Consider the following 13568-nt stretch of genomic DNA (forward strand, 5'->3'; position numbering starts at 1 on the left):
TGGGAACCTGGGCAGGAGCTTTTTCTATAAAAGCAGCCCCCTTTCTTTGTTCTCCCTGAGTATACTTTCAGTTTGCTGCTGGAGGCCCGTCTCCCCCTGTTTGCAAATTGAGCAATAAAGCTTTCATAACTAAACTCTTGTATTCCAGATATTTTTGTTGACAGAAGCAAAGACTGTAATTTGAGGTGTTAGGAGCCAGGGGTGGAGGCTCTGACACTTTCATGCCCTTCCTTCCTGCCTGTCACACAGTTCTTGTAAACAGCAAACATTTGCTTTCAAAATTTTAAGACAGTGGTCTTTTCTCCTCAAGAAATCTTAGTTCCTCCTCTCTTCACAGAGGAAGGCTTCTTAAAAAACAAAGTAAAACAAAACCCCTTGGGAGGGGGGAGTATGCTGGGGAAAGAAAGGAGATGGGGCAGCAGCAGGAGGACCAGAATCTTCTTTGGGGTAAAATACAGAAACTGTGATCAGAGGAGATCAGCCTGTTGGCTTGGGCTGCACCCAGTGGGCACCTGTCTGCAATGTGGATGAGGGAGGCTGCAGGGGGCTGGGCCAGTGAGGAGTCAAGTTCAGCATGAAGAAGGAAGGTGTCGGTGCCTGAAGATGTCTTGGATGTAGCATTTACCTATAAGTGGGAAGAACGATCAGAGTCATCTGCAAGGTCATGCTGGAAGGTAGGAGACAACTACTAAATGTCAAATGGGAAAAATACTATCTCTGTAGTATTTTGGAACTGTTTGATTATTGCATAAGGTGAGCAAAGCTCCTGGCTAACAAGGACTTCCTCCTTAACCAAACTCTAGTCAGCCTCCTCTGAGGCGTTTTTCCACTAGGCTTCATCCATGGCCCTGACCTTGACCTGCCTAGCCCAATTTTAGCAAGAAATTCTGCTAAGTCAGTTTAGTGAGAACCTCTCCACCCTTGATATTCAGTCAAGTTCCTCATCTTCCCCCTTAATACCTAACCAAGGTCCTCTTAGTAATTTTCCATCTATTCCCTCTCCCTGCTTCTTGGCTATAAATCTCCACTTGTCTCTTTCATATTGAGTTGAATTCAAACTCTTTTCCCAATGGCAATAGTCTTGAATCAACTCTTTCTTGATGTTTTAATAGATGTTAGAATAATGTTTCTTTAACATGGCCTAGTGCCTGATACTCTAGAGGCTCCATTGGTATAATTCCTTTCTCTATTCAGTTTAATTTATCTAATATTTTCCCTCTGCTTCCTAGCCTTGCTCACCTCCAGCAGGTACAATTTAAAGCCATGCTACATTAAATGGAGGCATATTTGATCAGAGCCTGATAGAGAAGATCACTGTGTGCCTGTCTAGTCAGTTCAGGCTGCTGTAACAAGATACTATAGTTAGGTGGCTTAAACAACGTGAATTTATTTTTCAGTTCTGAATGCTGAGAAGTCCAAGATCAAGGCACCAGCATATTTGGTGTCTAGTGAGGACCTACTTCCTAGTTTTCAGATGGCCACCTTCTCATTGTATCCTCACATGGAGGGAGGGTAGAAAGTGGGAGAACACTCTCCTGTTTCTTCTTATAATAACTCTGTAAAACTCATAAGGCCCTGCCCTCATATCCTAATTACCTGTCAGAGGCTCCACGTCCTAATACCATCATATTGGAGGTCAGAATTTCAACAGAGGAATTTTGAAGGAACATGAACATTCAGTCCATAACAGTGCCTTTCTTGTCCATCTTGGAGATATCCAAATGTAACACAACTGCAATATTTTTCTGGGTTAATCTCTCTTTCCTTGAGCATGGTTCATTTTTCACTATAAAGAGCACTGTGCAATCCCGAAAAATCTGTAGAATAGAATGGATGGTTAAGTAATATTACTGCCTGTCAACCTTCTGAATTAGGTTCTGGCATTTAAAAGCTAGCTGGAATACATCACTTTTGGTATTTTCTTTTGTGAAATTCACTGATACCATCTGAGTTAACCCCTCACATTAAATTTATCAGCATCTTATACTTTGCAAGTTATTGGGTGAGAAATTGCAAACACACCTCTTTGACTTGGAAGAACTTATTTCACACGCAGATGGATGAGCCTACTCTTAGAGATTGTAATTAATGGATTTCAGTAAAGTTACCAGTTAATGGGCAAAATATTATTCACTACAGACAGGAACTGTGTCCTAGGTATGTTATTTACAAGGTAGTGGCTTAACTTTGAATCATAGATAAGAAGATCACACACAAAAGAAAAAAATATTTTCCTAATTTTCTATTCTGAAATCAGCTGACTATATAAGAATGACAGGTGGTACACAGAGTACCCTCCTACCACCGGGTGTCCCTGCTCAACTACATTTAGACTTTGAGGGAGGCCTACTTTGAGGCTCAGGATGTGAAACAGCCCTGTGTTGGAGTTACTGTTAAAAGGGGGATATAGCTCCAGCTTGCTGGGGACAGTTCGAGTTTTCCCTATTGTTCTAGCATTGTTATTGATAGTGCCGCTTTAACTCTCAAAACATCCTGTATTGGCTGATTTTAAATCCTAAAGTCACCCTAACTACAGCACATTGAAGAAGATGCGATTTACTTCATTGAATAGAATCCTCCTCATGAGGATTGAGGAATATCTTTCCTCATTTTCCTAGTTCTCAACCAAGGATATTTCTACCACTTCTTAGTAACAATTTTGTTATTATTTTAAGGACAAGATGATTCATGTAACTAATCAAGTTTCTATTTTTGCATTGAGTTTATGGGAAACTCAGACCCATTTTAGTAATTCTACAGGTCTACCCTGCATGCATTTTTACATCACCTCATTCCATTTGCTCCGAATTCTTGACTTTGTGTTTGCAGCATTGTTTGTAATTTGTAAGATTCCTTTGAACCAACCTTGGAACAAGGTAATTATAAATGAATCATAATGGTTAAAACACACAGCACTCTTTGTAACATTCTGGAAACCCTGACTTATTCTGCTGTTAAGGCTGTTATAGGCTGCCATATTTACAAACTTAAAAAAAAAATCACATTGTTTATTATTCTCTAAGGTCAACACTGAGCCTCTTTTCCCAGGAAGATGGAGTAGACATATGTTTTTCCCTATTTCTCCCACTGTGCACAAATAGAATCCCTGGACATTATATATAAAATATATGAAAGAAGACTCTTAAAGATGGAGAGAAGAAAATAGACCTGCTAGGGGCCTCAGGACACAAGGAACAACATGGTGGTGAGTTCCTAGGATTTCTTTTTTGCCTCATATATCTCAGAATTAGAGCTAAAGAAGTCAGCAAACTGGAAACTCCAAAGGTGCACACAACCCTCCCACCCCCACCCCTCCAAGCCTGCTCGCTAGTTAAAGGATACAAAAACAGGCAGCCTAGCAAGCCAGAAAACCTTCAGGTAGTAACCACTCCACTATAGACCAACACCATGGAAAAACTATGCCCCACCCCTAACCGTTGCAACAGAGGCCTAGTGAAGAGGCTAAACTTCTCCTTTTCCAAGGCTATAATGAGGTTCTCCAACATCAACACTGTGGTTGTTTTAGCAAAGGTCTTTTAGGGAATGGAGACTTTCATTCCTTTTAGATGGTAATAAGCACTCCTTCCAGGGTGTCAGTAGAGACCACACAGGGAGCAATAATGAGTTACTTCTACACCTCCCAGCCAAGGATATGTAAATGGAAGCCTAGTTAGGAGCTCAGATTCCCATTCTTACCCAGCAGTAACAAGGAGTCATCCCTTCCTTGGTTGTCAGAAGAGGGAAAATAGGGAACTTGAGTTTCTCCCAGCAGGTGATAATAATGAGTTGGTGCCCCGTCCCTTGTCCTACTGGAGTGATGTCAAAGGAAGCCATCTAAAAGAGAGTTTAATAAGATCCAAAGTCTCATAATAACCCTAATATCCAAGTTCCAATTGAAAATCACTCATCAGACCAAGAACCAGGAAGATCTCAAACTGGGTGAAAAAACAATCAATAGATATCAACATCAGGATGACAATCAAGACATGTTAGAATTACCTGACAAAGATTTTAAAGCAACCATCATACAAATGCTCTGATGAGGAATCATGAGTAGTTTCAAAACCAATGAAAAAATAGAATATCTTAGCAAAGGAAGAGAAGTTATAAAGACTAACCAAGCAAAAAATTTGGAACAGAAAAAATACAATGAGTAAAATAAAACACTCAATGGATCAGCTCAACAACAGAAAGGAGTAAGAGAGGAAAGAATCAATGACTTGAAATAGAATAGAAATTAACCAGTATGATAAAAAGAGAGGAAATATACAGGAAAAAAAGAACAGAGTATTAGCCCCTAATGGACCATAAGACAAAATCTAATATTTGTGGCACTGGAGTCATAGAGAAGAGGAGAAATACGGCAGGGCTGAAAGAGTAATTAAAGAAATAATGTCTGAAAACTTTCAAAATCTGGAAAAAGACATAATCTACAGATTTAAGAAGGGGTGAGAATTCCAAAAGTGATAAGCCCAAGGAAATTCACACCAAGACACATATAGTCAAAAATAGAAGCTAAATAGAAAAAAAAAGTCATTAGTAAGTGGCTACAGAGAAACAACACCTTATCTATAGGGAAAAGACAATTAAAATGACAAAATATTTCTCATTAAAAATCAGGGAGGCCAGGAATCGGCCTTATGGCCAAGTGGTTAAGTTCACGTGCTCCACTTTGCCCGCTCAGGGTTTCACCAGTTCAGATCCAGGGCATGTACTTAGCACTGCTCATCAAGCCATGCTGTGGTGGCATCCCGTATTGCAGAACTAGGAGGACCTACAACTAGAATATACAACTATCTATTGGGGGGTTTTGGAGAGAAGAAGAAGAAGAAGAAGCAAAACAGATTGGCAATAGATGTTAGCTTAGGGCCAACCTTCCAAAAAAAAAAAAAAAAAATCAAGGAGCCCAGAAGGAAGTGTCCCAACATTTTAAAGTGCTGAAAGAAAAGACCTGTCAACCTGAAATCTTATATCTAGTGAAAAATCTTCTGCAAGAATGAAGAGGAAATTAAAATATTCTCAGATGAAGAAAACTAAGACAATTTGCCACCAGCAGAGCAACCTTAAATAATGGCTGAAACAGGAGAAGAACAATGAACAGAGGAATCTTGGAACATTAGGAAGAAAGAACAAAGAAGTAAAAAATATGGGCAAATACAATAGACTTTCTTCTAATTTTTTCTGAATTATGCTTAATGGTTGAAGCACAAATTATAACGCTTTCTGATGTAGTTTCTAATTATGCAAGTATATTATAAATGGAGGAGGATATAGGAATGTAAAGGGAAGAAAGAGTCCTACATTTCATGCAAACTGGTAAAATGTCAACACTAGTGACTATAAAAATTTATTTATATATGATTTAACATCTAGAGCAACCATTTAAACATTATACAAAGAGATGCACTCAAAAACACAGATAAATAAAAATAAAATTCTAAAGAATGTTCAAATCATTCATAGAAAGGCAGAAAACAGAAATATGAAAAGTAGAGAGAACAAACAGAAAAAATAAATAAAACAGCAGACTTAAGCCTGAAATATCAATAATTACATTAAATGTAAGTGGTCTAAATATACCAATTTGAAGCAGAGAGTGGATTAAAAAACAATAACAACAACAAAATGCGACCTAACTCTGCTGTCTATAAGAAACTCACTTCAAATATATAACAATATAAACAGGTTGAAACTAAAAGGATGGAGTAAAATATATCTCAAAAACATTAATCAAAGAAAAGCAAGAATGGCTATACTAATATTGGATAAAGTAGACTTCGGAACAAAAAAAGTGACTAAGGACAAAGGATATTAGATAATGATAAAAGATTCAATCCATGACGAAGACATAGCAATCTTAACACCAAATGACAGAGCTACAAAATATGTAAAGGAAAAAGAGATAGAACTGCAAAGAGAAAGAAAAATCTACACTTGTATTTAGGGGGATCAAACATTCCTCTCTTAGCAACCGATAGAACAACTAGACACAAAATCAGACAAGATATAGCAGAACTCAACAATATCAACCACAAACAGGATGTAACATTTACAGAACTCTCCATCCAATAATAGCAGAATTTATATTCTTTCCAGGTGCCTGCAGAAAATATGCCAAGATAGATGATACCCTGTGAGATAAACCAAACCTCAACAAATCTAAACGAAATAAAATCATGTAGAGTCTATTTTCCAACCACAAGGATTCAAACCAGAAAGACTGCAAGGAAGAGAGACACAGTAGAATTGCAGGAAAATCTCCAAATACATTCTTAAATAGTTCCTGTATCAAAAAGGAAGTCTAATGGAAAATCAAAAAATGCATTGGAAAATTTTTTAAAATGCATTGAATTGAATGGAAATGAAAATACAACATTATCAGCATTTGTGGGACTGAGATATAGCAGCATTGAGAGAGAAATTATAGCACTAAGAAATTAAAAAAAAAAAACCCAAAGCAAGTAGAAGGAACAAAAGAATAAAAATAAGAACAGAAATAAATGAACTTGAAAACAGAAAAACAATTAGGAAATCAACGAAACGAAGAGCCAGTTTTACCAAAAAAATCAACAAAATTAACAAACTTCTATCAAGACTAACAAGGAAGAAAGAAGGAAGAGACAAATCACCAATAACAGGAATAAAACAGGCGATATCCCTACAGATTCTGTAGATATCAAAAGAGAATAATATAAATAGAGAAAGGTAAATAAGGGAATACGATGAACAACTCTACAGACAAATTGAATAACTTAGGCGAAATTGACTAATTTCAAAAACAAATATTACCACTGCTATTAAAAAATTTGAACTTTTAATTTAAAAACTCTCAGGAGGGGCCGGCCCCGGGGCTGAGTGGTTAAGTTCGCGCTCCGCTTTGCGGTACAGTTTCACTGGTTTGGATCCTAGGCGCGGACGTGGCGCTTCTCATCAGGCCATGCTGGAGCGGCATCCCACATGCCACAACTGGAAGGACTCACAACTAAAATATACAACTATGTATTGGGGGGATTTGGGGAGAAAAAGCAGAAAAAAAAAAACCTCTCAGGAAGAAATTGTCATGCCCAGATGTTTTCACTGGAAAATTCTATGCAACATTTAAAGAAGAATTAATATCAGTTCTACACAGTTTTTTTTACAGACAATAGAAAGCAGAAGAAACACTCTCTAATTCATTTTTATAAATCTAGATTTACCCTGATATCAAACCCAGAAAAGAAAATCCCCAAAAAAAGAAAAAACCCAAAAAACACTACAGACCAGTAATATATAAAAAGCATTAAACACCATGACCCAGTGGGATTTGTTCCAAGGATGAAAGGCTGGTTCATTGAAAATCAACCATATAACAGTATAATCTATGATATTAAGAGGCTGAAGAAAAAAAATCACATCATGATATCACTTAATGAAAAAGAACACTTGAAAAAATTCAACACTCATTCATGATAAAAACTCAGAAAAATAGGAATATAGAAGAATATCCTTAACTTGATAAAGATTGTCTACACAAAAACCTACAGCTAACCTTATATTCAATAAAGAATGAATGCTTTCTGCCTAAGATTGGGAACAATGTAAGATTGTCCTTTCTCTTCACTCATATTCCACATAATGTGGAAGTTCTGACCAGTGTGATAAGGCGAGGAAATGAAATAAAAAGTGTACAGATTAGAAAGGAAGAAATAAAACTGTCCTGATTTGTAAATGACATGACAGTCTACATAGAAAATCCCAATGAATCTACAAATATCTCCTAGAAGTAATAAGTGAGTTTAGAAAGGTCACAGGATACAAGATCAATGTGCCAAAGTAAATTGTATTTTCATATACTGGCAATGAACATGTGGACAATACCATGTATAATCATTTTTTAAAATGAAATAGTTGTAAATCTAACAAAACATGTATAGAACTTCCATGCTGAAAACCACAAAAGGCCAACAAAAAGATTCAAAGGAAATCTCAATAAATGGAAGGACATACTTTGTCCATCAAACAGAGACTTGACATAGCAACGATGTCAATTCTCCCCAAATGAGATATGGGTTTAACACACAATTCCTATCAAAATCCCCGCAAGATTTTTCTTGTAGATAGAGACAAGATCATTTTTAAATTTCTATGAAATGTCAGGGAAACTAAAATAGCTAAAACAATTTTGAAAAACAAGAACAAAGTGGATAGAATGAGTATATTCAATTTCATGGCTTGCTATATAGCTACAGTAATCAAGATTGTGTGGTGTTGGTAAAAGGATAAACACATAGATCAACACAACAGAATAGAGAACTCAGAAGTATATCCAACTCTTTTTTGACAAAAGCACAAAAGCAATTCAGTAGAGGAAAGATGGTGTTTTCAATAAATGGTTGAAGAAATTAGACATCCATAGGCAAAAATCAAACCTTAAACTAAGTCTCACATGTTATCTAAAAACAAACTCACAATAGAACATGCAGGTAGGGACCAGCCCGGTGGAATAGTGGTTAAGTTTTCATGCTTTACTTCAGTGGCCTGGGGTTCACAGGTTCAGATCCTGGTTGTGGACCTAAACATTGTTCATCAAGCCATGCTGTGGTGGCATTCCACATACAAAATAGAGGAAGATTGGCACAGATGTTAGCTTATTGACAATCTTCCTCAAGCAAAAAGAGGAAGATTGGCAATGGGTGTTACTCAGGGCCAATCTTCCTCACCAAAAAAACAAAAACACCACAATGAAATATCATTACACATTTATCAGAGTGGATAAAAAAATTGCCAAATGCTAGTGAGGATGTAAGAATGCAAAAACACTGGAACCCTCACACATTGTTGGTGGCTATGTAAAATAGCACAGCCACTAAGGAAAATATTTTGGCAGTTCTTCAAAACTAAACATCCAACTACCATACAATCCAGTAATTACACTCATAAGCATTTATCCAAGCTAAATGAAAATTTTGTTTACACAAAAACCTATAAATGAATGTTTATAGCAAATTTGTACTAGTAAAAAACTGAAAGCAACTCAGATATCCTTCAATGAGTGAATGATTAAACAAACTGTGGTACATCCATGACATAGACTACTATTCAGCAGTAAGAAAGAACTGTTGAAACACCAACAACCAGGATGAATCTCCAGAGAATGACTCTGAGTGAAAAAAGCCAATCCCAAAAGGATAAATACTGTATGACTCCATCTATGTAACATTCTTGAAATGAAAAACTACAGAAATGAAGAACAGATGAATGGTTGCCAAGGGTTAAGGACGGTGTAGAGGTGGGAGGAAAGTGTTTGTTGCTGTAAAAGATCAGCATGGAGGATCCTTGTGGTGATGGAAACGTTCTGTATCTTGACTGTTTAAATGTTAATATCCCGGTTGTGATATTCTACTGCAGTTTTGAGGAACTATCATACTTTTCCATAGCATACGCACAAGTTTTCCTTCCCACCAGCAATGCACAAAAGCTTCAGTGTCTCCATGTCCTTGCCAACACTTACTATTTTCTGTTTCTTTTGAGTTTTTGATGATATTCATCCTAATGAGTGTGAAGTGGGTGTACTATGATTTGGCCAGGTACTGCCATTGAGGGAATCTGGGGAAAGGGCACACAGGACCTCTGTAGTATGTCTCACAAGGGCATGTGAATTTACAATTACCTCAAAATAAAAAGGTTATTTTTTTAAAAAAATCCTAACTGCCAAAATTAGACAATAATGAAATGTGTAAAGCAAAAATTAAAAATCACCCATAATCTTACTACTGAGCTGAAGCAAACTTTGGTAGTTGAGAGCTGGGGTGTTGGAGACAAAGGTCTTAGGTATGATTCATTGCCTCACCACTTCTTAGCTCTATTAGCTTCTGTTTCCTTATCTATAAAATGGAAATGATTTTTTTTTTTTGTGAAGAATTATAAAGGGTCTAAAAATTTACCCTACATGCCAGCTAACAAATTAGTCTGCCACAGTTTCATGAGTGCTAGCAGAAGACCAGTGATTCCCAGGCCAGAGACAAAAACTTTCCTGCTCACAGCGGCAGCTCCAGAGTATCAGCATTTCAGCCAATTTTCCAAGCCTCACTGCCCACAGGACAACACAAAGAGGGTGAGGTGATGCCTCCACATTCAGTGGTTTGAGTTATTGGAGAGGTGCTTAGGGAACTCAAACCTTTCACATCAGGTAGCAGGTTTGCTTGACCTTTGCCCTGGAGAGAGATATCTTTATGATACTGAACAATGAACCTTGCCCAATGTCCATCTTACAAGGCTGTTTGCTATATAAACACTCTTGAAAGGATAGACCCAAACCAAGGGAGTCAGTCCTTCTGCTTGCAAATCATGCAGAAACTCAATAGACACATGGGGAGTTGTCTGCCAACCATTATATAACTCAAAATGTCTTTGTGAAGTTGTTTGCTTTCTTTGGGGGAGAGGTGGGTAAAGTCTTTGCAGGTAAAGGATTAGCACAGTCCCTGGACCATGGTGAGTACTGAATAAAAGTGAATTGTCAACTTTTTAAAACATTTCACAATCATGTAAGTCTCTACCAGTCAGTTGATCATATCATCTATCTTCCCACCGACACTTTCCATCAAAGTTCCATGATCTCTGGCCTATGTCTAAAATACCAATTTTTCGTCTCCTTTTGCTTCCTTTGTCTCCTTGTTTGCCAAGGAATAAAGGAGTTCCAGAAAATAGCTATAAAGAATGTTAGGAGGCTCTGTGCTGCCAGCTTCATTTCCCGGGATAAAGCTGATGAAATTATCTGTGATTCTGACAGCTTTTCAGGTTTGTAGAAGATTAAATTTCATATGCTTGGGCCAGTAGTAGCTTTAAAAACCCTCTGTACCTGAGTGGCTTCCTGTTTTATATTTGGCCTTGATCTTACATTAGAAGTATAGACTTAAGTATTTTTCAAAATAGGATGAATAAAGAGCTGAGTCATGCTAATGAGAATTTAAAGTAGGGGGCTTGGTGGGAAATGGGTTTGGAACAGAAATTTGTCTTTCATTCCTTTGCAATTTAGTGTTTAATAGTGGCCAGGGGTCCACATAGAAAAGACTGGGAGATGTTACTAAAACTTTGACTTGTAAAAAATGTTCTCCTCCACCTTCAGGCTTTTCAACTCTGTATAAGCAGAGAGTTAGGACATGCACAGGAAAATACCAACAAGTTATCAAGATCTCAGTTCTCAGAAAAGCCTAATGAAGATTTATTTTAAAAATATCTCTGCAGGGGCCGCCCCATGACCTAGTGGTTAAGTTTGCAGCTCTGCTTTGGCAGCCCAGGGTTTCACTGATTCAGATCCTGGGCACGGATATGGCACCACTCATCAAGCCATGCTGAAGCAGCGTCCCACATAGCACAACCAGAAGGACCTACAACTAGAATGTACAACTATGTACTGGGGGGCTTTGGGGAGAAGAAGAGGGGAAAAAAAAGGAAGATTGGCGGCAGATGTTAGCTCAGGTGCCAATCTTTAAAAAAAAAATCTCTCTCCAGATAAACTGTCTCTGGTATTATTTGTGAACCTTCCAACTTAAGGTCCAGGCAGAAGAGAAGGTGACTATAATCTCCCTAGGCTTTTATCAACACAAAACACTACAGTACCCAAGCTAGTCTCTCATCTACTTTTTCTCCCAAACTGCCACATCATCCCACGCTTCTGTTAACTCTAAAGGGAGAATATTTTCAGTCAGTTATAGTTTTCTTATAGTGCGAAGTAGAGATATGGAAGAAATCTCTGTTCTCTTGGAATCAAGAAATTTTATAGACCATCTCCACAAGTTACTTGCTTAAAAGAAACCTTTTCAAAGCTCTCTACAGCACTTTATGCATACAACTACAGGAGCTGCTATAGGAGACACAGAAGCAGCCTCAGTCTCTATTTTAAGAACTGGTACTCTCATTGAGAGTAAAAGAAACGTGTAGAACACATGATATGTAGAATACATGTCTTGTCAGACAGACCAGCTAAACTGCTAGGAAGACAAAGGAAGGATGCAGTCAAGGAGGTCTGAGGGATACCACCAGAAGTGGAGAGATAACTGGAGGGATTAAATCCACTCTAAACATGAAAATATTTTAAAATGTAACTGCAGGAAATAGATCAGACAGACTGCAGGAAAGGAATTTCAAATCCCAGTCACTCAGTGAGCCAGACAAATGATTTAAAGGGAAAGGCCCAGTGTAACAGAGAAGGAATGATGCAAGGGATAGTTTTCCAAATACATAGATACTGGGGGAGAGTAAAAGAAAGCGGAAGCTGAAGAAGAGTCTTTTGGCACTTGGATAGTGAAGGGGAAACGAAGTAAAAGGGAAAAACGTTGGACCTGCAAGACCAAAGACAACCACAATATTCGAGGACTCATAAACCTTCCACCTCTACTGAAACAAAGAAACAAAAGCCCCATTAAAATACCCAGCCTTTGCTACACAGAAAAGGGTGCGATTAAACTAGAAATCTTGTGAAACACCTCAATATCACAAAAATGAACAAGAGGAAAATTAAATTCATATAGAACTATTGATTTGTAGAAAATCAGGAAATGAATTTTTGCACAAATTTGTTTTAAAAAAAGAATCATAAAGCAGAAGAAAACTGTAAATCTACATTCTAAATAGAATTGTGTACAATCGAATAAGCATTTTAGGATATAAACCACTTTTAATCAGAAACTAAGCCTATAAAGGACAATAAGCAAGATAAATTTTTTTAAGTTGATTGAATTCAGGAAAGAAATGGAAGGAAAAGGCAAAATTCTCTCAGAGACAGAAATTAAATTACAAGACATAAATGAAAATTGAATAAGAGGCATCAGAAAAGGCCAGACAACAGCTAAGAAAATGACAGAAAGTCCTAAAATGGATGGGAGAGAAAATAGTGGAAATGGAAGATAGGCAAAGAGAGAATAATATTCCTATCACTAAAATCCCTGAAGGAGAAAAACAAATCAACAGAGCAGAACTAATATTTAAACTATAATCCAAGAAATATTTCCAGAGTTAGAAAATGATCTGAATTTATACATTGGAAGGATTGACTGGCTACCTGAGAAAATTAACAAAGAATCATCAACTCTGAGGCATTTCTGAGTAAAATTATTAGATTTCAAATATAAAGATATAAAGATAAAGTCTTCAAGGACTGCAAGGAAAAAAAGACAAATAACTTTAAAAAGTGAAGGAATTAGGCTGGCAACAAACTTTTCAAGGTGAACACACAAAACTAGGCAACAATGGAGTAGTATTTTTAAAAAGCTTAATGAAAGAAAGTATGAGTCAAGGGTTCTCTATTTCTCTCTTTCTGTAGACATTAATTAATTGGAATACTACTATGAGGAAGAGCTGTCTCTTTCCCCTCATCTATTTATTTGCTTATTTGGGTATATCAGCCTAGACTTAGGACTATTTTATTTTGTTCTATGTGTTAAAATCCAATATTATTGTTATTATTATTTATTTTGTTGTTCAAATCGTTCCAGCTGTGGTGATTAGAGGTTCCTTCAGGTTGGCTCCTGGGTTTTTAAATTTCCATTAGAAAGTCTTTCTATTATTTGTTTTTGTTAGTAAATTTTAGT

The 13568-nt window shown here is 37.1% G+C and overlaps 1 long non-coding RNA gene across 1 annotated transcript in view; it reads left to right on the top strand.

Moving 5' to 3' along the window:
• Positions 1-271: 271 nt before the first annotated feature.
• The window catches only part of LOC139083522 (uncharacterized), a 54316-nt gene continuing 41019 nt past the window's right edge, over positions 272-13568 (top strand). Inside the window, exon 1 of the long non-coding RNA XR_011540319.1 lies at positions 272-674. This is a non-coding gene — a long non-coding RNA (uncharacterized lncRNA). The remainder of the gene's footprint in view (positions 675-13568) is intronic.

Source organism: Equus przewalskii, chromosome 1, assembly GCF_037783145.1.
Source record: "Equus przewalskii isolate Varuska chromosome 1, EquPr2, whole genome shotgun sequence".
Classification (NCBI taxonomy): Eukaryota; Metazoa; Chordata; class Mammalia; order Perissodactyla; family Equidae; genus Equus; species Equus przewalskii.